Source organism: Globicephala melas, chromosome 19 (genome assembly GCF_963455315.2).
Source record: "Globicephala melas chromosome 19, mGloMel1.2, whole genome shotgun sequence".
Classification (NCBI taxonomy): domain Eukaryota; kingdom Metazoa; phylum Chordata; class Mammalia; order Artiodactyla; family Delphinidae; genus Globicephala; species Globicephala melas.
In genome coordinates, this window is record NC_083332.1 from 40,868,171 (window position 1) to 40,893,817 (window position 25,647).

At 37.3% G+C, this 25,647-nt stretch overlaps 1 pseudogene; it reads right to left on the bottom strand.

Annotated features, from left to right (window-relative positions):
- Positions 1 to 7,409: 7,409 nt before the first annotated feature.
- LOC115857010 (eukaryotic translation initiation factor 4 gamma 2 pseudogene) lies at positions 7,410 to 24,877 on the bottom strand (annotated as a pseudogene).
- Positions 24,878 to 25,647: the final 770 nt, after the last annotated feature.

Below are 25,647 nucleotides of genomic sequence, written 5' to 3' on the forward strand. Positions count from 1 at the left end.
CAGTACCAAACTGTTTTGATTACTGTAGCTTTATAGTATAGTCTGAAGCCAGGGACTGTTATTCCTCCAGCTCTGTTCTTCTTTCTCAAGATTGTCTTGGCTATTCAGGGTCTTTTGTTTTTCCATACAAATTTTAAACAAAGGTAGTTTATTTCTACTTTTAAATACTATGGTATACAGCCTCCCTTAAAATAATATTGCCATTAAAGTTTGTCCAGGAAATAAATATTTAATCCATGTCTATTACCTTTTGAATTTTAAGCCATGTTTTTTAAAATAGTATTTTATGTTTATAAAACAATGCAAAATAAGTAACATTATCCTCATTGTGCAGATGATAAAACTAAGGCAATGCTAGGGTGACTCATAGTTAAAACTGCATAGTTGGCACTCAAATTCCTGTTGTTTGACCCTGAACCCTAGAATCTTTCCACTGTGGCTTATTGAAGAGCACAAATGGGCTTCAAATGTGCCAAAAGAAGAATGAAGGTTTTAGATATAGAAGAATCTTCAAAATGGGAAAATACATCTGGAAAACAAAGGTTCTTATGGGAATACCTCAATCCAAGGAGAAAAAGACTTGACTTCATCATCTCTGTAGTCAAGTTTTAGCAACTGCACACCATATAGGTTAGAAAGGAAAAGGTTTTGTTGTTGTTTTTAAAGTTGTTAAAGCACAGTCATATAGTGAATTAAATTCAATCCATTGAATGGCACAAATACAACTATCAAATACTAAGAGAGAAGAGTTTGTTGGTGATTCACAGTCTCTCAGATTTGTTACCAGCTTTGACCTTGTACTTTTAAGATACACAGACTAATCTTAATACAATGAGTTAGGACTATTTTAGAGTTAAAGAAGATCCCTCTCTATGTAAGACAGTCACCAAAATTCACCAATCTCCTTCCATTTTGTTTCAACTGTTTCATATTTTACTCTCACTTTAATGGCTTCAACCCTGTTCTTTCTGATGTGAAATAGCTTCCTAAATTTTGATTTGAGGTGGCTTCTAAGAACGTTGGTGACACACTCTCTGGGTCTTGCATTCCTGGCTTCTTTGGTTAGAGCAGTAGACCTAAGTGGAATTGACCAAATACTTCAGGCTCTTAGCAGTCTAGGCAAATGTTGGATTGAATTTTCCTATTCTCTTTGAAATTGGGTGTGGGAATGTGACTTGTTTTTTTTTTTCTAAGAAATGAGAGATGAAGTGATATGTCACTCCTGGATGAAAATTTAAAGAGGGAGGCCACAATTCATCAGATTGCCTTTGTACCGCTGTGGTTAATGTAGAAGTACACTTAGATAAAATGTCTTTCAGCCTGGATCCCTGAATTGCCACAATGAATAGGACCCTTATTTTAATCCCCACAACTAAAGCTAATAACTGAGATTTGAGGGGTTCTTTGTTACTTGGGCATACCTAAACATATATTACTGTTACAGGGAGATTAACTGACCTTAATAATGGCATTTCAAACAAAACTTTCTGGTCTCTATCTGTTCCTGTCCATCCCAATCCTTAATGTGTATAGATTCTTAATTCATGGATATACATAAGCATTAATTGCCACAAATGCTAAAACCATCCAAGTTAAACACTTATTTTTTCAACAATTATTTTTATGCCCAGAGTCATTTCTACTGTTTCAATAATTTTACCCTTTTCAAACACCCACTTGTTACCCTTTTACTTTTATGACAAAGGAGAGTGTGCATGAGGATATTATGCCTCATAAAACTGCATATTATAACAATGTCTATGGAGAAATATATTTTCCTGAGATTGGAGGTTATCATTTGTGGAGTTATCATTTGTGGAGTTCAAGCGTAGCACCAAAATCAACCTTTTTAGATTCATTTAACATAAATGCAACTTTTCTCTTTCTAAAACCAAAGGCTGGAAACTACCTACACAAATCTTCATAATGTATCTTTGATATCAACTAGCATTTAAAAAACATTCTGATGTGTTAAGTATAAAGGAATCAGAGATATGCTGATTGAATTTTCCATTGAAGTTGAACATTTTAAAGAAAAAGACAAGAAAGAAAAGAAGTTGGGGGATGCATGTTGTTCTTTGCTTCACACAGAACATTTGAAAATCTGCCTGACCTCTTATTTTTATTTATTTAAATTAACAGCAGCAGCATTCACTGCCATCTGGTCCACAGGCACAGTGATCTAATTTAAAAAAAAAAAAAAAAAAAAAAGGAACTTCAAACTATCATTTAAACCTTTTAAAATAATTCAGCCAATACAAGGGTTGAAAAAGCATCACGTGGATTGGCAAACCAGAGGAACTAGGTCCCAGAGGGCAGTAAATCTGGATTTAGCCAGAGCTAAATGTGTGTTGAGAAAATTTTGATGGAGACTTCCCCAGGAGTAACTGTACATTCCCAAGGAAGAACTTGGAATGAAAACTGGGCTGCACCCAATGCTAAATGCAACTATTTGGAAGACTTTCCACCCTTTTATCTCCCCAGCTCAGATTATAAACTTTGTTAGCAGTTTCAGTTGGTGTTTTTGTCTCTACATAGTACTCCAATTTGAAATCTTATTCCACATTGGGAATACATCCCGTCAAAGCAACAGCATCCTATATTCATTTTGCATTCTATAGGTCATTGAGTTTTTCATTTAGTTTGAAATGTCTTGAAGCCCTCATCAAAGGTGATGCTAAAAGAACAATTTTTTTTTTTTTTTTTTTTTGCGGTACGCGGGCCTCTCACTGTTGTGGCCTCTCCCGTTGCGGAGCACAGGCTCCGGACGCGCAGGGTCAGCGGCCATGGCTCACGGGCCCAGCTGATCCGTGGCACGTGGGATCTTCCCGGACCGGGGCACGAACCCGTGTCCCCTGCATTGGCAGGCGGACTCTCAACCACTGCGCCACCAGGGAAGTACAAGAACAATTTTAATAAGTCATCTAGTGCTTCTCTCAGCCCACACATATTTTTGGCAGCACAGGAATATTGCTTTCTGCCATCTGTGCAGAATAGAATTTGGATTTTTGTTCAGGGTCAGTTAGAATGTGCTTAAGACCCAACGTGTAGCTAGGCTTTGATTCTTGCTCTAAACTTTTGATATGTGTTGTTTAGAATTTAAAGTGGTTTCACTAAAATCTTCTCTTTCTTTTCTGTAGCTGACATATTGTACTAATAAAGTTTAAAATAAATTCTTTTCAGTAGTAGTTGGCTGTTTTGTTTTTATGGCGATCTAATCTAACATCATTTCATTCAGTTTGTTTTGAAGATACACTCTGGGAGAGGAATAATTTAAGAATACACGACAGTTGTTGTATATACCAAGGTATAAACACAAAATCTGACTGAGGAATGTCTATGCACCAAGCAAATTTCTCAGTAATCTTTGTACTTGATATTTTCATTCCCATTCTGACAGATGAAGAAACTGAGGCTCAATTATGATACACAACTAGTAAGAAGTAGAATTAGGCTGTTAACTTAGGTTTGTGTTGTGCCAAAGCTTATGTTCTACTTAAAGAAACATGCTCCAATAATATTCACTTCTTTTCAATAAAGATGCATAAGTTCCTATTATTTGCTGAGGACTACACTGAGTTCCTTGGGAAGAAAGAAACTGAAACAGGAGGTCTCATTCTTTCAGAATTTTTAAATATAAATGAACAAGGTAGCACACATAGGAAGTAACCTCTATATTACTGCAAGGATGTTCTTTCTCAAACACAAAGCTACTTACATACCATTTTGTTGAAAAATGTCTTTAGTGTCTTTCTGTCTACAGGATAAAGCCTAAATTATTTAACATGACATTAACTGAACCTCTGCCTATTTCTCCAACTTAATTTCCAATATGCTAATGTCCTTATAGCCTACATTCCAGCTACCCCAAACTACTTGTGCTTTCTGGAATGTGACTTTTTGTCACTATCCTAAAATTTTGCTGTTCCGATTTTTCTATCTGGGATTTCTTTCCATCATTTTAAAGGCAAGTTTTTGTCAAGAATCATCTGAAACAATACCTCTTTCATGGATTATGCTTTTTATCACCTGTAAACCACATCCATGCTTCTTCAACATAGCTATGGCAGCTACAGCTTATGTTTACATACTTTCTTCCTGGGTAGATTGAATTTTACAGTCTCAAGGCCATGTTCAGGGTATGTGGTAGAATTACAGCCATTAAATATTCTTTTAATAAGCAAAAAACTGAGAACAGGAGAGAGAGGGTGGGTGAAAGGACCATCCAAATCTCTTGTAGGAGAGCAATAGGAAGCCCCGCAATAAATCTTATGAAAATTCAAAGCAAATAAATTCTATCATCATAAAGATTAGCTAGTTAATCTTTAACTAGGCTTCCATTAAAATAGTAGACACATATCAATAAAAATGACACAGGTCACTTTAGCTACCATGTACTCAGAGAGGGGGGTTCCAACAGAAATTTTCTTTAAAATACAACAAACACAGTTTAGTTACTGTGAATGAGAGAGAAAAGTACAGCTGTCCACACTGACATCTCAACTCTGGCCTAGATGATGGTCTTACACAGACAGACACACACATGATGAGAGTCTCATACAGACACACACACATGCATGCACACGCCATGTGCACACACTCTCTTTTAAAATAGATTTTGGTGCTTATAAATACAAGATGACCAATATTATACATGTTACAAAAAATTTTGATTGTATTTCTTTGGTGTTTCCTTTTCTCTTTTTATTTATTCAGTTAGTTATGGCAGTAACTGTAACAGTCATTTAGTATCACTTCTGCTTCAGTAAATTACCTTGCTTTATCCCGGGGGTGGGGGGAATACAACTAAAACTCAAAGAAGAATGTAATAAGCCCTAGAACAATATATACATTGCACTGAGATAGGATTAGCTCCTTCAGAAAGTGGTAGGGTTTAGCACAAGAGGTATGAGAGTGGACGCCCAGGGATCTTCTTAATGGGAGATTGCCACTAGGAAAAAAGAGAACATGGTTAACCACAGAGGAAGGGTAGTAAAAAGAAGAGAGAGGGTAGGGTAACCAGTAAGAAAGCAAACTATATTATTTTCCCAGTGCCACATCCTGGGCCAAAAATCTTGCTCATTCAGGGAATTGGCAGAGATGAATCATTTTTCTCATTTTCAGTTTTTGGTACATTCTTTCTGAGCAGCTCATTTGAAGAATGTAAACTCCAGGAACATGGATCTGTGTATCCCAGAGCTTTCAGAGTGACGAGAATCCTGGCTGTTGGTTGAATGAAGAAGCAAGAATACCCTAGTGTCTGACACCAAAGTCCTAGGTGTGTGCCCTTAACCTGCCTCTATCTCCAGCCTCAGCTTTTGCCACATCATAGTTAACCTACTGCAGCCTCACAGGTCTGCTTCTCACCAATGAGTCCTCCAAGCTTCTGGCATTTGTTTTGGTCTGAAACCCTATGTCATCCTGCCCAATAGATACATAGTATGAAAGCAAGTCTGATGTGTAATTACAAATTTTCTAGTAGCCACACTAAAAATGTAAATTAGACAGGTGAAGTTAATTTTGATAGTAATTTTTTATTTAACCCAATATATATAAAACATTAACATTTGAGAAATAGTCTATATAAAAATGGAGGTATGAACAAGGTATTTTATTTTCTTTTATTTTTATAATAACATGTAGAAGTTTTTGTGTATACTGGACTTACAGCACACCTAAATTTACACTAGCCGTTTTTCATGTCCTTCATTGGACAGTGCAGTTCAAACCCTTGCTGTCTTCACTCTCCTCCCTCCGCCTTTCCCTGGGAAGCTGTTCTAATCTGCTATTATGGCTTAGAGAAAAGCTTCCCTTTCTGGAGATCAGATTTTACCTCTATATCATATACTCTCTTATAAAATTCTTCATTATAGAAATTCTATGCTAATGAGTAATAACTCTTGGTGCTATCAGTTTAAAATCTGTATTCCTCACTAGACTGAAGGCTCCAGGAACACTTCTTTCATATTAATCCTTATATCCCCTGTGCTTACATAATATCCAACAAGAGGAGACATTTAATTAATACCTATTGAATAATCATTATTTAGTGCCTCTGACCCTTTATTTCCTCATCTATATAACAGGGATAAAAACGCCTATCTCATAGAGTGACTATAAGAATTAAACAACTTCATACATTCATGCATGTTTGTGTGTGTGTGTGTGTGTGTGTGTGTGTGTGTGTGTGTACTTAGAACAATGGCTAATACATCATAAGTTCTATATAGGGTCTGGCTTTTGGTAACAGTCATAGCAGTACGACTAAATCTAATTTTGTGAGGATTAAGGCAGACAGATTGAGGAGGGTGTCTGGCATATGATAGTGCTACTTTTAAAAATTTTGTTATGCTCAGTCTATTATTTCATATAAATGTCATAGCATATGCTCTAGTAATTAAACCTCTTAGTATTAATTTGTAGTCCCAACCTTGGATTGCAATATTCTTAAGAGGTCCAGGAAAATAAAGAGTATTCTTCATTTAACAGCAGGCTGCACATATAATTACTAGAAGAAATGCAGAATTAAGCTTTAATTAAGGCCCACATGAGACTGCTTGGTGAATGTGTCTAGGTGGTAATATTGCTCATCTGTAAACCATAACTTCTAGAGTTTAGTATTTCCCTTTCCATCAATGTTTTTTTTTTCAAGTATCACAATGTTTATTGATAGATACAAGTATATAAAATCAGGGCATGAACATGACTTGATAAATTAAGTAGACTTAATTTCAATACTATAATACAAGGGACCAATTCAAATTCTCACCATTAGTTTCACACTCACAAAGACCACTTCAAGGGCACTTACAATCTCTCAAAATGTATCAGTTTTGTGCAAGTAAACCATGTTTCTTTTAAAAAGACTTGTGCACTTGCTCAGGCTCAAGGATATTAAAATCTAGCACATAAAACCCATTACTAGAGGTAGAAATACTGGCAATATACTATTACGGCAGCAATCATCAATTACAGTTAAGAATTTTTCTGTAACAACCAAATGGATAAGTAAATATTGCAACAACCCAAGTATTACTAAGCAAAGTGCATTTCTACAGTATTCAGTGTTGCTATTCAGTTTTCTAACTTAAAACAATCTATGATAACTGGCAGCAAAGAAGGTCCCTGCAATAGACTGCCTCTGCTTGAGAACTTATGATGTAAATATTGCATGCTGCTAATATACTACCTAAACATTAAAGATACTCCTAAAATATTTGATGGTAGACTATGATTAAGACATTACACTGCAAAAAAACTTATGCAGAAGGAAATCCTAACTGACACGCTTCTGCTTTAAATATTGTGCAAACATTACAGCAGAATGAACTTTCGCAGTGGTTAGGTCACATGCAGTTACGTCATAGTAATGGTATGTTTTGCACAATTTAAGGCTTTGGTTGATTCTTTTAGTCAGCTTCTTCCTCTGATTCTTCTTCTTCAGCAGTTTCTAGCCAGGTTAGTCACTGATTCACCTGGAACAAAGCCTTGCCTTTCCCCGGGAACTCTTGGGTTATATCTTCTTTCCAAGCCAAGAAACCTCCTTCAATAATTTCCATGTCATAGAAGTGAACAAAAAAGCAAAGTAACATGCCTTTTGGGAAGTTGCTATTGTAGCAGTGCACCTGAAGAGCACAGAGGGCACTGACTTGTAGATCAATGTGATCATGAAGGAATTTCTGCATTACTGGCTTGAAGGAAAGAAGCAGTTGTTTTTCCTGCTCTGTTCTTTGGAAGGAGCAGAGGAAGAATCTCTTTCATCACTGGTGGGTTTACTTCACTAGAAAGGTACTGTAAGAAGCTAGTCACTAAGATGTTCACAAATCCTTTACCTACATGAAGTTTGGGAGAGATGTTATCTTTAATCCACTTATATATGGTTTGAGGAGATGATCCAACTTTATTTGCTTTAACAGTGCCTTCTCCAATTTGAGGAGTGGGAATAAGAAACTCAGTCCGTTTCCTCCCAAGATCTCCAACATGTGGTCCTTATTCTGATCAATTTCTGGGAGAATTTTCTGCATATTAACCTTGCTTTGTTGGAAAAGCTCTGTTAACCACTCTCAATCTTATAATTTAGCTAATTGCTGAAGACAAACTAAGAAGAGAGGAAAATGGGTGCCACTTTCCAGTGGTTGAGCTAGTTCTGAAATGCTCACCAGCTCCCAAATGATAGCATGGGCTTCAAACTGTGCTAAATATGATTTCACCAAGGGGATATCAATCTCCAGTTTGGGGCACTGGTCCAATGCACTCAGGAAAGACTGCATGAAGTTGTCACTTGTGGCCATCCCTTCCTGTTTGAGTAAACTGATCAAAGAACTTGCTTTTTCTTTATCTTCATCGCTTCTATCTAGTGACAGGATGATTACTTTGCTTAATATCTCAGGGAGAAAGTGTTTAGAAGCCCTCATCTCTCTTACACCATTGACAGCTTCGTTTGCATTTCCACTATTCAGATACTTGGTTACAACAGTTTTGGTTAGTTTAAGCAGTTCTTCCTTTGGTGGTGGTGGCTTTTTACTGGTCTTGGCAGGCTTTTCCTGAATAAGTGGTGGATTAGTTTTGAGACCAGCTGAGGTGTCTGTCCCAGAGGTGGTGTTTGAGTGTGTGGTGGTTGTGCACTAGAAGGAATCATAGTTATCTGGGGCTGAAGCTTTGGCACTTGATTTTTATTCATTAGGAAAGACTGAGCAGGCCTCAGGCTAATCTCATCTGCATTAAGCTGTCCTTTCTTAGAAAACTGAGGTGGCATATCCTTCAACTGTCCTTGCAGCTGGGATAAAACTCTCTGACTCTGGTTATGGTAGAGCTGGCTTAGCCCCTGGCTTTTCATAAACTTGCCTCCCATCTCCCCAAACTGTGATTGTGTGGGAGGTATGATGTGTCCCCCATGGCCACTGAAGAGTTGATTTGAACGATGACGCCCCATAGTGGGTGAAAATCTATCCTGGATAACTCCTGGACCAGTACCAATTCTGCTACCTGGCATTTGTCCAAACATATCAGCAAGTCCTCCAAGTGGGTCCCTATCCATTGTCATCCTGGGTGGCATGAACGGTTCCTCCAGAAAGAAGTCACTTCTCATCCCTTGAGCCATAGGAGCAGGAATAAACACTCCTAGATCTTTTACCGCATCTTGATGGATTTGATTGATCATCTTTGGTCCATTGTCAAGAAAAGCCTTGCGAGGAATCCAATGGTGTTCTTTCAACTCTATGGTATGCTGCAGCAGGAAACGAATCCTCACCAGCAATTCCTTACTTAACATCAAGGAGCACATTTGGGCAAAGTACTGATCCATTAAGGACTTGGCTCTTTCTTTGTCTAATCTAGGTCCCACTGTCCTCATTATCTGACAGAGGCACTCCAAATCCTCTTCCATATCTTTGAGTTGGAGTCTCTTCTTTTTTTCCAAAAGTGTTTTGGAAGGATAGATTCATAAATAAGATCAAGCTTTCCAAGTTCTCCAACGAATCTGATGTTCCCCAACATCTTGATCTTAGTAATGGCTCTCTGTTCCTCCTCCTCGGGGAGGAGGGGATTTTCACGCGTATCATAGATATCAACATTTCTGGTTCGGTTTTCAAATTCATCTTGTAATTTGGAAATTCAGAGGCGTCTGAATGTTGTGCTTTGCTTCTGTCCTGGTTGACCCTCTGCTGCTGGGCCATCGAAGTTTGGTTCATCTTCTGCCAATCGCAGACATAGCTGAGCACACAGTGAGCTATACTTCGGGCTTTGTCCACAATCAGCAGTATGATCCCTTTAAGGATGAGTTTAGACTCTACACCCACAATGAGGAGCTCAAGGCAAAGCTTGTCAAACTTCTCAGGAGTAAGCTTACTTAGTATGCCTCTTACTTTCCTGAAGATTGCATCATGTCGTTCTCTTTCATTTGCATAGTTGTTTGCTACGGAGTTGTCACCTTGCCTAGTGTTTCCTGCAGGAATCCATTTCTGCGCGTTTTTGCCCTGGGGATTTCCCCAGGAACTCACTGTTGCCAGCAGTCTTGAGATAGTGCTGAGGTGCACCCCGGCTTCCTCCTCCGCCAGAAGAAGCACTGAAATGAGAAGTACTGCCTTCTGCAATCTCACTCTTCACTTTGGCAGCATGACAATGAAGAATCTTCGAAAGAATAATATTAATGGATGGGGTGGGAAGGGAAGGGGATGGGAGAAATGAAAAACCTTCACCGAGAACTCAGCATTTGCCACTGCAGCTGCCTCCTCAGGATCTGGTCATCGGGGACGGGGAAGAGAGGGGGAGGGGAACGGAAAAGAAAAAAGGCGGAGGGAAGAGGGAGGAAGGAGTCGCCCCTTCCAGCAATGTTATGTGATTTAAGAAGGCATTTGAGTTTCTGTAGTTTTATTTGTCTAATGAGAGGTAGGACTGGTGATTATTTCCTAAATTTGGGCCAGTCATGAAAATCTGTCCCCATAACTGATTCTTCTTTAGCCCCCTCTGCAGAGACACACACTGTTAATCAGCTTATTGTACTTTCCTTTTCCTTTCATTGTCTTTACTCCTTCCATCTGAAGTGTAGTTGTAATAAAGTCAGTCGAGCCTCCTGCAGGCTAATGTGGACTGGGAAATAATGGGTTACACCTATAAGGCCTCTCTAGCTTGCAAATGATAAGAATCCGTAGTGACTATCCAGTCCATCCAACATTAAAATAGAAATCTAATAGTATAAAATGGTTGTAAAGATAACCCAATGTCCCAGGCAAGGATTTAAAACGCTTTAAGTAGAGTTGATTTACAATGTTGTGTTAGTTTCTGGTATATGGAAAAGTGATTCAGATATACATAAACACACACACATACATATATGATTCATATATATATACACACACATACATATTCATATATATTTTCTTTTTCATATTCTTTTCCATTATGGCTTATTACAGGATATTAAATATGGTTCCCTGTGCTATACAGTAGAACCTTGTTTAAAAAGCCTTTTTTAAAAAGCAGATGTTAACCCTCAAGAGGGAGCCATCTACAACTCAGTATAAAGGACTTAGTTGCCACAATAACCCTTTGTTCTGGACAAAAGTCTGATATGTTCACTGATTTCTACAATCAAAAGATGACTACATGGTGAAATTAGGCTGATTTTCCTTACTGAGGCCCAATGGTCAGTAAGTGGCCAGAATGGCCAGTAGGGATATGGAGATCCTATGGGTCACAGGCAGGAGTGGAGGTACCACCAAATTGCAGCTCAGATTATCACCAAGAGAAAAGTTAATGGCTTTTAATCAAGAAAGCCAAGATAAGTGGGCTTTCAAAGAAAGGGAAGCAAGAAATTGGAGACCTGTGGAGGACATAAAACAAAGGGGAGTAGCTGGAGAAGGATTACTGTGCACATTTCATATTTAACACTCGATAATGCCTCTGCCTGTGGGTAAAAGCTAAATAAATTAGAAAATGTTAGTAGGATTTATCATGCATCATGCAAATAAAAAGGTTGGAATTCAGTCTGATGTGAGTTACTTTGAATTCTGAAACCACAATTTAATAGCTGCGTGCTCTTTGTCTGCTTACTTAAGCTTGATAAGCTTCCACAGTCTCTACTTCTAAAGTAACAGGGAAATGCTACGGTACAGATTTCTTTTGGCTTTCTTTGAATTACTAAATGGCACAGAACAGATCTAAATAATGCTATTTCTCTTTTCTGTCCCCCTCTTTCTTTCATCTGAATGGCACTGTGTTTGTACAATTCTGTAGTTAGCATGATCAAACCTTCTTCAGATTTCACACTGCACACTTAGGAATACAAACCAAATTAAAGAGAAGAATGTGACAAAATTGCAATGGTGAGTGTGTGTGTGTGTGTGTGTGTGTGTGTGTGTCTTGTAAAAGTTGAAGGTATTGATTAAAAAGTCTCCATTTCTTAAATTATTTCTGGCTCAATTTTCTAGACTTTCAGGTACTTTTAAGATCTTTTTATTCTTAGGAATAAAACATTCATTTTTGCATACAAATAACTAGCTGGAGATAGAAGAATAGAGAAATATACTCAGTAGGAATTAGTAACTTTAAGATAGTAATGAGCATAACATAACTATCTTCATCACTTTCATATACACTGCCTTCTTACACACCCACAATAATCAGGTGAGATAGGTAATTACTAGTCATACTTCACAGACAGAGATTATAAGACTCATCTTACGGCCACAGAGCAAAAAGTTGCAGGCTCTCTAAATCTCACCTTTTCATATAATATTGCTGCTGCCAAATGCAACAATATTTTCTTGTGTAAAAAGATCACATTTTAATTTCCCCTGATGTTACGAAAACACAAGTACTAGAGAGGAATGTGGTTGACATTAAAACCACTGAAAACAAACTAAGCACTCTTTTTACAGAATCTTTCCAATTTAGGAAAGCCCATAACTATAAACAAAGAAAGTACCATACAGAAGAGAATGAGATAACAGTTACTATCTAGGAAATATTATCCAAAGTCTACGTGAATAGGCCTTCAGTCCCAGACATTTAAAGTCTACTAGTTGTGGGCCTAACAGCAGTATACCCAAATGATAGAGTATCCAGGACAGTATGATGATACCTGCTTTAAGAGAAGTCATTTCCAAATCACTGAACCTTGAACAATGAAAGGTGAGCACTACTGGCATACCTGTTAGACTGAACAAACCCAGAACACAGTATACATGGATCAGACCTTTGCTATCTATAAATATTACATAAGCATTCAGTATTGGACAGCTCTGGGCTTTCTGAGTATTGGCATTGTTCTTCAAGATAGGCATATGTAATACCATGTAGTATACAGAAAAAAAAATTATTTGGGAAAGGAAGACCTTAATCCCAGCTGATTAATTCTCTCTGAAAAGTTATCTATGGTCTCTGAACTGTCATTTACCTGAGATCAAAATCTCTGACCTGCCTACATCACAGAATACTTAGGAATTATCATAGAACTAAAATACCCCATATTGTGTAAAGAACAGACAGATTATAAGGAGGTGTTATTCTCAAAACAAATTTAAAACTTCCTGTTGTTTCAATCCATCTAGCTTATTATATGTGAAACTTCTTTTAAATACTAATTTTATTATATTTATTTTTTTAAATATGGAGCTCATGAATTACTTTTTTAATTAATATTTTTATAAAGCACGCTCTTATTAGTTATCTATTTTATACATATTATAATGTATGTATGCCAATTCCAATCTCCCCATTCATCCCACCACCACCAAGCCACACCCCACTTTCCCCCATTTCTGTCCATACTTTTGTTCTCTACATCAGTGTCTCTATTTCTGCCTTGAAAACTGGATCATCTGTACCATTTTTCTAGATTCCACATATATGCATTAATATACGATATGTGTTTTTCTCTTTCTGACTTAGTTCACTCTGTAGGACAGTCTCTAGGTACATCCACGTCTCTGCAGATGACCAATTTCGTCCCTTTTATGGCTGAGTAATATTTCATTTTATATATGTAGCACATCTTCTTTATCCATTTGTCTTTTGATGGGCATTTAGGTTGCTTCCATGACCTGGTTATTGAAAATAGTGCTGCAATGAACATTGGGGTGCATGTGTCTTTTTGAATTATGGTTTTCTCTGTGTATATGCCCAGTCGTGGGATTGCTGGGTCATATGACAATTCTATTTTTAGTTTTTTTAAAAACCCTCCATAATGTTCTCCAGAGTAGCTGTATCAATTTATATTCCCACCAACAGTGTAGGAGGGTTACCTTTTCTCCACACCCTCTCCAGCATTTGTGGTTTGTAGATTTTCTGATGATGCCCATTCTAACCGGGGTGAGGTGATACCTCATTGTAGTGTTCATTTGCATTTCTCTAATAATTAGTGTTGTTGAGCATCTTTTCATGTGCCTCTTGGCCATCTGTATGTCTTCTTTGGAGAAATGCCTATCTAGGTCTTCTGCCCATTTTTTGATTGGTTTGTTTGTTTTTTTAATATTGAGCTGCATTTGCTGTTTATATATTTTGGAGATTAATCCTTTGTCCGTTAATTCGTTTGCAAATATTTTCTCCCATTCTGAGGGTTGTCTTTTTTGCTTTGTTTATAGTCTCCTTTGCTGTGCAAAAGGTTTAGAGTTTCATTAGATCCCATTTGTTTATTTTTGTTGTTATTTCCATTACTCTAGGAGGTGGATAAAAAAGATATTGCTGTGATTTATGTCAAAGAGTGTTCTTTCTATGTTTTCCTCGAAGAGTTTGGTAGTGTCTGGTCTTACATTTAGGTCTTCAATACATTTTGAGTTTATTTTTGTGTATGGTGTAAGGGAGTGTTCTAATTTCATTCTTTTACATGTAGCTGACCAGTTTCCCCAGCACCACTTACTGAAGAGACAGTCTTTTCTCCATTGTATATCCTTGCCTCCTTTGCCATAGATTAGTTGACCATAGGTACATGGGTTTATCTCTGGGCTTTCTATCCTGTTCCACTGATCTATATTTCTGTTTTTCTTCCAGTACAATATTGTCTTGATTACTGTAGCTTTGTACTAGAGTCTGAAGTCCAGGGATCTAATTCATCCAGCTCCATTTTTTTCCCTCAAGATTGCTTTGCTACTAGGGGTCTCTTGTGTCTCCATATAAACTTTAAGATTTTTTGTTCTAGTTCTGTAAGAACTGCCCCTGATAATTTCATAGGGATTGCATTGAATCTGTAGATTGCTTTGGGTAGTATAGCCATTTTCACAATATTAATTCATCCAATCCAAGAACATGGTATATCTCTCGATCTGTTTGTGTCATCTTTGATTTCTTTCATCAATGTCTTATAGTTTTCTGAGTATATGTCTTTTACCTCCTTAGGTAGGTTTATTCCTAGATATTTTACTCTTTTTGTTGCAATGGTGAATGGGAGTGTTTCCTTAATTTCTCTTTCAGATTATTCATCATTAGTATATAAGAATGCAAGAGATTTCTGTATATTAATTTTGTATCCTGCAACTTTACCAAATTCATTGATAAGCTCTAGTAGTTTTCTGGTGGCATCTTTAGGATTATCTATGTATAGTATCATGTCATCCGCAAACAGTGACGGTTTTACTTCTTCTTTTCCAACTTGTATTCCCTTTATTTCTTTTTCTTCTCTGACTGCCGTGGACATCCTTGTCTTGTTCCTAATCTTAGAGGAAACGCTTTCAGTTTGTCACCGTTGAGAATGATGCTTGCTGTGGGTTTGTCGTATATAGTCTTTATTAGGTTGTGGTAGGTTTCCTCTAGGCCCACTTTCTGGAGAGTTTTTATCATAAATGGGTGCTGAATTTTCTCAAAAGCTTTTTCTGAATCTATTGAGATTATCATATGGTTTTATCCTTCAATTTGTTAATATGTTGTATCACATTGATTAGTTTGCATATATTGAAGAATCCTTGCATCCCTGGGATAAATCCCACTTAACCATGGTGTATGATCCTTTTAATGTGTTGCTGGATTCTGTTTGCTAGTATGTTGCTGAGGATTCTTGCATCTATAGTCATCAGTGATATTGGTCTGTAATTTTCTTTTTCTGTAGTATGTTTGCCTGGTTTTGGTATCAGGGTGCTAGTGGCCTTGTAGAATGAGTTTGAGACTGTTCCTTCCCCTACAATTTTTTGGAAGAGTTTGAGAAGGATGGGTGTTAGCTCTTCTCTAAATGTTTCACAGAATTCCCTGTGAAGCCATCTGGTCCTGGACTTTTGATTGTTGGAAGATTTTTAACCACAGTTTCAATTTCATTACTTGTGATTGGTCTGTTCATATTTTCTATTTCTTCCTGGTTCAGTCTTGGAAGGTTATACCTTTCTAAGCACTGTCCATTTCTTCCAGGTTGTCCACTTTATTGGCTAGAGTTGCTTGTAGTAGTCTCTTAGAATGCTTTGTATTTCTGTGGTGTCTGTTGTAACTTCTATTTTTTCATTTCTAATTTTATTTATTTGAGTGCTCTCCCTCTCTTTCTTGCGAGTCTGGCTAAAGTTTATCAATTTTGTTTATCTTCTCAAAGAACCATGTTTTAGTTTTATTGATCTTTGCTATTGCTTTTCTGTTTCTATTTCATTTATTTCTGCTCTGATCTTTATGATTTCTTTCCTTCTACTAACTTTGGGTTTTGTTTGTTCTTCTTTCTCTAGTTCCTTTAGGTGTAAGGTTAGATTGTTTATTTGAGATATTTCTTGTTTCTTGAGGTAGACTGTATTGCTATAAAATTCCTTCTCAGAACTGCTTTTGCTGCATCCCATAGGTTTTGGATCATCGTGTTTTTGTTGTCATTTGTCTTTAGGTATTTTTTGATTTCCTCTTTGATTTCTTCAGGTATCTCTTGGTTACTTAGTAATGTATTTTTTTAGCCTTCATGTGTTTTTGTTTTTTACATTTTCTTCCCTGTAATTTATTTCTAATCTCATAGCATGTGGTTGGAAGAGATGCTTGGTATGATTTCAATTTTCTTAAATTTACCGAGGCTTGATTTGTGACCCAAGATGTGATCTATCCTGAAGAATGTGCCGTGTGCACTTGAGAAGAAAGTGTAATGTGCTATTTTCGGATGGAATGTCCTATAAATATCAATTAAATCTATCTGGTCTATTGTGTCATTTAAAGCTTGTGTTTCCTCATTAATTTTCTGTCTGTATGATCTGTCCACTGGTGTGTGTGAAGTGTTAAGTCCCCCAATATTATTGTGTTATTGTCAATTTCCTCTTTTATAGCTGTTAGCATTTGCCTTATGTATTGAGGTGCTCCTATTTTGGGTGCATATATATTTATAATTTTTATTTCTTCTTCTTGGATTGATCCCTTGATCATTATGTAGTGTCCTTCCTTGTCTCTTGTAACATTCTTTATTTTAAAGCTATTTTATCTGATATGAGTATTGCTACTCCAGCTTTCTTTTTGATTTGCATTTGCATGGAATATCGTTTTCCATCCCCTCACTTTCAGTCTGTATGTGTCCCTAGGTCTGAAGTGGGTCTCTTGTAGACAGCATATATATATGGGTCTTGATTTTGTATCCATTCAGTGAGACTATGTCTTTTGGTTGGAGCATTTAACCCATTCACATTTAAGGTAATGATCAACATGTATGTCCCTACTACCATTTTCTTAATTGCTTTCGGTTTGTTTTTGTAGATCCTTTTCTTCTCTTGTGTTTCCCACATAGAGAAGTTCCTTTAGCATTTGCTGTAGAGCAGATTTGGTGCTGCTGAATTCTCTTAGCTTTTGCTTGTACATAAAGCTTTTGATTTCTCCATTGAATCTGAATGAGATCCTTGCCGGGTAGAGTAATCTTGGTTGTAGGTTCTTCCCTTTCATCACTTTAAATATATTGTGCCACTTCCTTCTGGCTTGTAGAGTTTCTGCTGAGAAGTCAGCTGTTAACCTTATGGGAGTTCCCTTGTATGTTATTTGTCGTTTTTCCCTTGTTGCTTTTAATAAATTTTCTTTGTCCTTAATTTTTGTCAGTTTGATTACTATGTGTCTCAGTGTGTTTCTCCTTGGGTTCATCTTGCCTGGGACTCTCTGAGCTTCCTGGACATGGGTGGCTATTTCTTTTCCCGTGTTAGGGAAGTTTTAAACTATAATCTTTCCAAATATTTTCTTGGGTCCTTTCTCTCTCTCTTCTCCTTCTGGGACTCCTATAATGCGAATGTTGGTGCATTTAATGTTGTCCCAGAGGTCTCTTAGTCTGTCTTCATTTCTTTTCATTCTTTTTTCTTCATTCTGTTCTGTGGCAGTGAATTCCATCATTCTGTCTTCCAGGTCACTTATGTGTTCTTCTGCTTCAGTTATTCTCCTATTGATTCCTTCTATTGTAGTTTTCATTTCAGTTATTTTATTGTTCTTCTCTATTTGTTTGTTCTTTAATTCTTCTAGGTCTTTGTTCTTTAATTCTTCTAGGTCTTTGTTAAACATTTCTTGAATCTTCTTGATCTTTGCCTCCATTCTTTTTCCTTGGTCCTGGATCATCTTCACTATCATTATTCTTTTTCTGGAAGGTTGCCTATCTCCACTTCATTTAGTTGTTTTTCTGGGGTTTTATCTTGTTCCTTCATCTGGTACATAGCCCTCTGCCTTTTCATTTTGTCTATCTTTCTGTGAATGTGGTTTTCATTCCACAGGCTGTGGGATTGTAGTTCTTCTTGCTTCTGCTGTCTGCCCTCTGGTGGATGAGGCTATCTAAGATGCTTGTGTCAGGTACCTGACGGGCGGGTCTGGTGGTGGGTAGTGCTGGGTGTTGCTCTGGTGGGCAGAGCTCAGTAAAAGTTTAATCCACTTGTCTGGTGATGGGTGGGGCTGAGTTCCCTCCCTGTTGGTTGTTTGGCTTGAGGTGACCCAGCACTGGCACCTACAGGCTCTTTGGTGGGGCTAATGGGGGGACTCCAGCCACCCCCCACCTCTGAAGGAGACCCTCCAACACTAGCAGGTACTTCTGGTTCAGTCTCCTATGGGCTCACTGCTTCTTCCCCCTGCGTCCTGATGTGCACACTACTTTCTGTGTGCACTTCAGTAGGGGAGTTTCTGTTTTCCCCAGTACTGTTGAATTCCTGCAATCAAATCCCACTAGCCTTCAAAGTCTGATTCTGTAGGAATTCCTCCTCCCGTTGCTGGAACCCCAGGTTGGGAAGCCTGATGTGGGGCTCAGAACCTTCACTCCAGTGGGTGGACTTCTGTGGTATAAGTGTTCTCCAGTTTGTGAGTCACCCACCCAGCAGATGTGGGATTTGATTTTATTGTGATTGCATCCTGTTACCGTCTCATTGAAGCTTCTCCTTTGTCTTTGGATGTGGGGTATATTTTTTGGTGAGTTCCAGTGTCTTCCTATTGAATACTGTTCAGCAGTTAGCTGTGATTCCGGTGCTCTCACAACAGGGAGTGAGTGCACGTCCTTCTACTCTGCCATCTTGAGGCAATCTCCTGAAATTTTTGTTTTTAATTGGAGTAAAATTGCTTTACAATTTTGTGTTAGTTTCTGCTGTACAATGAAGTGAATCAGCTATATGTATACTTATATATCCCCTCCCTCTTCGACCTCCCTCCCCCTCTCTCCCCCCATATAGGTCATCACCGACCACCGAGCTGAGCTCCCTGTGCTATACAGCAGGTTCCCACTAGTTATTTATTTTACACATGGTAGTGCATTTATATAAAACTTAATCTCCCTATTTGTCCCACCTCCCCTTCCCCTCCTGTGTCCACATGTCTGTTTTCTACGTCTACATCTCTATTCCTGCCCGACAATTAGGTTCATCTATACCATTTCTCTAGATTCCACATATATGCGTTAATATATGATATTTGTTTTCCTCTTTCTGGCTTGTTTCACTTTGTATGACAGACTCTAGGTCCATCCACATCTCTATAAATGACCCCATTTCATTCCTTTTTATGGCTGAGTAATATTCCATTGTATATATGTACCATTGTTCATTCACTTAGCATATATGTCTTGAACATCTACTCCATTGCAGAAGCTGTGGTACGCCCTTGAAATTTGTTTTTAGAAAAACTGTGTTCAGTAAATAATTTTTAGTATATTTATATTTGCTGCCAAAAAAGTGCAGATACTAAGAGACATTTTTCAGGGCATCTTTTGGGTCATATGTTTAAGGTGAAGGGAGAGTGGGATGGAGAAGGAGACACTAGACCTTTGAGGATAGTGGAAAAGTTTTAATATAGCTATGGAGAATGAGAAAGCAGTAAGATAAGGGAAGATAAACAAAGCAATGTTGCTAGATTGTTGAGGATCCATTTGGTTTTGGTAACCATTAATTTACAGTCAAATCAATACATTGCTGTGTTCCTGACTCCTATAGACCCTGCCAGTACAGTTTCAGTAAATCAGCTGCAGTACACTGTGTACAATATATGATCATATGAAGATCTTTAAGATGTCAGAGTACAGCAGTTTAATTGCAAGATGGTGAAGAGAAAGCAGATGAACTGAAGTTGTGTGATGCCAACTGTGTCGATTGCTTTAAACTTTTTTTTTTCTCTAGATTACTCACAGCAACTCCATGCTGTATGCATTGTTCCATCATTGCTACATATGATATGAAATTCAGGAGAGTTAAGCAACTGGCCCAAGGTCACAAGTGACAAGAGCCAGGAATAGCACCATATTGGCCCCTGTCCTAAATACATGCTATTTTCTCCCTCTGTACTATCTCTCTATAACGGGCATGCCTTATATTATTCTACAGAGTAAAATCCCGATGTGCACTTTGCCTCAAAATGGCAAGAACACCTATCCTCCAAAATGTTCTTTAGGAGGCAGGGCCTTATCTCTTCAAGGTCTGTGCAAATATATGGTTGATGCCTGCAGTTCTGTTCCACAAAGCATGAAGAAAGTGGGCTTAGTATGGGAGGTTTTGAAGACAGGCATTTTCTATCATTTGCCTCTGCTCTGAAAGGCCCTTGAAATGCCCTGTAGAGCACGAGATTTTGAGCATGACCACATTTTGATAGACCTGCCAGGATACATCTGCAAACACTTCCTCTGGGTTGACCTACTGACCTGATTAGTGGTTTGGCTCAAAATTATCCATCTGGAAGCTGAAGCGTGTCTGCCAAACACAATGGTCAGAGTTTTGGCAGGGTTGAAATTGAGCTGTTCTTTCTAATGATGCCTTGCTAACAGGTTCATTTACCTCCTATGACCACTTCTTGAATGTTATAGTAATGTCATGCTTAGTGGGGTGGAAAACACATAAGCTTTGGAACTGAATAGACTAGAGTTTAGAGTCTGAACTGATTTAACCACTTAATAGTTTGTCAATTACAGTACCACCTTGAGGCCCAGTTTTTTAAATCTGTAAAGTGGGGACAATGATTTCTCTTGTGGAGTTGTTTTGAGCATTAGAGATAGTGCCCTGTGGTACAATTAGGAATCATTTATTGAACCTTTATTGTTGAAAGGCATTATGTCACATGCTTTAAAAGATTATCTTATTTCATTTGGAAAATGCAACATTCCTTAAGCATTATTATTATCCCAACTTCAAGAATGAAGAAATAAAGGCTAGATGGGTACACTTATTTGCCTTATATGACAACCTGACAAGTAGAAAGAGTAGAATTTGGTGTTAAAAGACAGACTCCAGAATTTCTATGATTTGCCACCAGGTGTAACTGCCTCCTAATGCCATTGTTGAACTTGAAATCTCCTGGTTTGGGGGATTGGCTAGAGATCACCCACCAAAATATCAAATGACAGGGGTAAAAGTTTCAGAAAGGTTTACTAGATATATCTTATTATCATTTAGTACTCAATATTATTGTAAGAATGACAAAGAAATACATTAACTGATCTGCTGTAGTCCTCATCTGCCCTTAATTGTGCTGGGATTCCTATAGGAAGTGTACTGGAGGAATTACCAGAGCTCAGAGTGATTTACCATTCACTAGGTAAACATTTTGCAGAAGTCTCTATTGATATTCATTATCTTTAAAGTGTGTCCCTTTGGTGGTAGATGAATTAAATACGGGAAGCTGTGTTTAAAGTATACATTTTATACTGAAACAACATTTTCCAAAAGGAAACACAGACCTATCTAGGGAGTGTGTGTGTGTGTGTGTGCCTGCGTGTGTGCACAGGTGTGTACATTTTGTGTGGTGCTCTTGGTTTGCCTAATAAGGGAGTCTGTCTGCTAAGACTTGTCCTCTTTAAGATGTACTGTAATAAAGATTCTGCTTTGGACAAATTGAGCCAAGAATATGAACAAAATGAATAAAATGTCATAGTTAATGTAGCATATTTCCAGAGGTATCAAAAGAAGCACCAAAGGCATTAAGTGACTGGAAGTATTCTCTGTAAACTTACTATAAAGAGATTTCAAGTCTAAACTCTTTTGACAATCTATCAGGAACTTACTTGACTTAACCCGCCTCTAATTTTAAGTAAATATTTTCAGTGGAGGCCAAGTATTATGTCTCCCTTTTTAAAAAAAAAAAACACATCAGGATGAAGACTTCAACTGTGTTTGGCAAATGAACACTATCTTACTCAGAAATGCACCCAGCACTGCCACTGACGTGATGCATTTATAAACTTGAACAAACCATTTAACCTAGGGCTCTGGGAATGAAGCACTTATTTGTCAATTGAGGGGTTTTAATTACATGATTGAAGGAGAAAAATTATAAAGGAAAAACAGTTTTGACGATTTGAGGCTCAGCTCTCAGCACTACTGCTTCCTACATGTATCCCCATCATAAAAAAGAAAACTTTTATAATTAGAGTGATGTGAAGGTGAGTTCACATAACACATATCATGACTTGACAAAACATAAGTAATCAATAAATACCACTTCTCTTTCTTTTAATATCTCACCCTCCACAATTTCACAATTTTATAATTCTAAACCTAGGGAACCAGAAATCTTGATTTTCATGGGAAAGTCACTTAAATTCCTTGGGTTTCACTTTCAACATAAATATAATGAAGAAAATTAGATCAAGATTGTGAAAGAGGTTTCAATCCCTCTCATGCATCGGTAACGGCCTTCGGAACATTCTGTTGAAAACTTTTAAGGCTATGTGGAGACTCTATAGGAAAAAATGCTGTTATTAATAAGTCGGCCAAGATACAGGCATGCCACATACACTCCATCCTGGGATAGTGATTTATACTACTCTCGCCAGACTTTAAAGTAAAGGGTTGTGGAACTTGTTGAAGCTTGCCACTGGAAATCGAGTTTAAAAGAAAAATGATGTATTCCTTTAGTCGTAGCAGAGTGACAAGATGATATCATAAACAGATATTAAACAAGACACATATAATGCACTGGAGCCTGTGCTAGGGTTAGTGAGAGACATAAATTTGAGAAAACATCCTGTCTTCCAAGAACAAACTACTATTTACTAAGGCTTAATTAATGGGCCTATAGATTTTTACAGGAGTCTCAGTATTAAAGCACCAGTGATGGTCATGAGTATCCTCACGCTTACAGAATAAATTTGCAAGCACACTAGAAAGAATATGTCTACTAATTATACAATTAACTATATTTAGATTTAATAAGCATTTTCACGTGCCTGACAGTGGGTTAAACTTAACACCTAATTTAACCTCACTATAAATGATGAATTAGGTAATACTGTGAATTAATGTTTATAAACTAAAGCTTAGAAAGGTAGAGGCATGGGTCCAAGGTCATACAGTATACATTGGAGCAAAGACTTGAAGCAAGTCCTGCTTGCCTGTAAGTTGGTTGTTTTTATACACAGTTTAAAATTCCATCTTATTAAAATGTCATGGACTGATCTGTGATAGAAGGGCATAAATATGCATCATAGCTACCCAGTCAATGGCTGAAAGAGCACTTTTCCCTCTGATTTTTTTAGCCTCTCAATAAAAATGAAACAAAGTAAAAATGTATCTCCAACATTACTTTGAAAATTTAAAATTTAACAAGAAATATATTTTAGGTATCTAAATTAGAAGTGAAAAGGAATCCAGAGAGATCTAAGCAAGTCTCTTAATTTCACAACTGGGGAAAAAACAAACAGAACAAAAGTAAAACTTTCAAAAGTTATCAAAAGCTAGTCAACTGGCTCTTTTTCTGAACTCCTTCAATTTCACCATACTCGACTAGACTGTTGATGAGTTCATTTACAACCTGAGTGAGAGGTGAATGCATTGAGAATTTCTAGTTCTGTAAGAACTGGGACTTATCCAGTTTCCATTCCCAGGACTTGGCACATTGGACAAAAAAAAAAAAAAAAAAAAAAAGCAGAACAAAGAGAAGAATTGCATAGGTCAAATTAATTTGAGTTTTGCCTTGAAGGGTGTCTGGGAAGAAAGTAAACAAAACAAACAAACAAAAACATACAATTAAAACAGCAACAAAAAAACCCTCAAAAACCACAAATAAGTTAGGGCAGAATATGTTAAAGGAGAGAAACCAAGATAGAAGCATATATGGCTATTAATATCCATGGCCACAGGAGCTGAGAGCACTCATTGTGGAGTGTACTACAAAGTGAGCCCGTGAAAATTAAAGAATTCAATGGAGAATATTAAAACAGCAGCAATACCATTAGAGCAAAGAAGTCACATTTAAAACATTGTCTGCCCCCTGGACAAGTAATCAACACAAAGATACAGCATTAATTCATCTGATAAATGAAACTGTGAGCTTCTAACTTGTCCTAGGAACGTTGCTTGGTGCTGTGTTTATGATGGTGAATCAAACAGATTTATGTGCAGAGAACTTGACTGAGATCCTATCTCTACACTCATCGGGCTAGACTTTGTCTCAAATATAAGAGAGATAATAAGTTTCTACAATTAGGGCCAGATTATCAGGACTGTTTACTGTATAGTGAGCCCTCAGAGTTTTAAAACAGTGGTCTTGCCCAGACTAGAGTCACAGGATTGAGGCCTCACTAGTCTATACTAAGGGCCTGGGGGCCCCATCAGGAAGAGAAATCAAGGGTAAGAGATCATAAGATACTAACAATGCAGTAGTATATTTATTACTCAATTATAAAACAGTCATTCTGAGTTGTTGCTGTCATAAACTGAACTTAATGAAATGTTTCTGAGTTCTAATGTTTAATTAGAATCTGGTTCTGTATTAGTGTATGAAATGAACTTTATGCTCACATAAGGATCTCAAATAATGAGTAATCATCCAAGGACTTGAATTCTCCATGATAAAATAAAAATGGTCATTTCAGTTATAATATGGATCTTAGATCTGGATTAGAGATCACTTTGTTCAACTCCATCATTTTACCATGAAACATCCGAAGAATATGGAAGGTAGAGGGCTTGTTTAAGGTCACATAACTACTTGGAGGGGCAAGGATCTTATTCTCCTGGTTTTCTAAATGAACTTTTCCATCAGACACCATTACATATGTCAAAACCATCACTATTTTCTCATTTTCCAAGATCAAAATGAGACATACTTTAATCCTCCATTTCCCTCTTTCCCTCTAGCTCTTCACTTGACTAATTTACTAAGAATCAAAACCATCAATGTCTCTCTCATACAGATTTTGTTCCCCCTTGTCTTAACAATATTAATAATATCAAAACAACCCTAGCTACTACTACCTCTTTTTCTCTTTAATCCAGTAAAAATACTTTTATCACTAGGGACAGGGTGGCTTCCTAAAGAAAAATGGGGCAATTCCCTGAGAATATGAGAAAAACAATCTTAGGCAGGAAAAGAACAATATTTGGAACGATAACATATTTGCAAAATCAATTTTCCTGACATACATCTCTAATCATATAATTTGCCTACTCCACAACTTTCAACATCTTCTAATTGCCAAAGAAATTAAGTTGTAATTTATCATTCTGCTATTTAAGGACTCCCCAACATTGACTGATCTATCTTTTGAGCTATTTCCCCTATTTTGCCCCGTAGCTCTAAAATCTATACTGTGATTTGACTGAGTGGTCTTCAAGTTTGTTACCCATAATGTCCAACTTCACATGTTGAACACTGAAAGTAGTCAATATTCATGCAGTTAAATAAACAGAAGAAAAGAGCTGATGATTCTGCCAGAGTTTATATCCCATTATAAATTAATACAGAAACATCATAGTTTGTTAGATTGTTTTTCAGAGTTGGTCTAGGGATGCATTGCCTCTATGTGAATAATTAGTGGTTCTCAGTTTGCAAAACTGA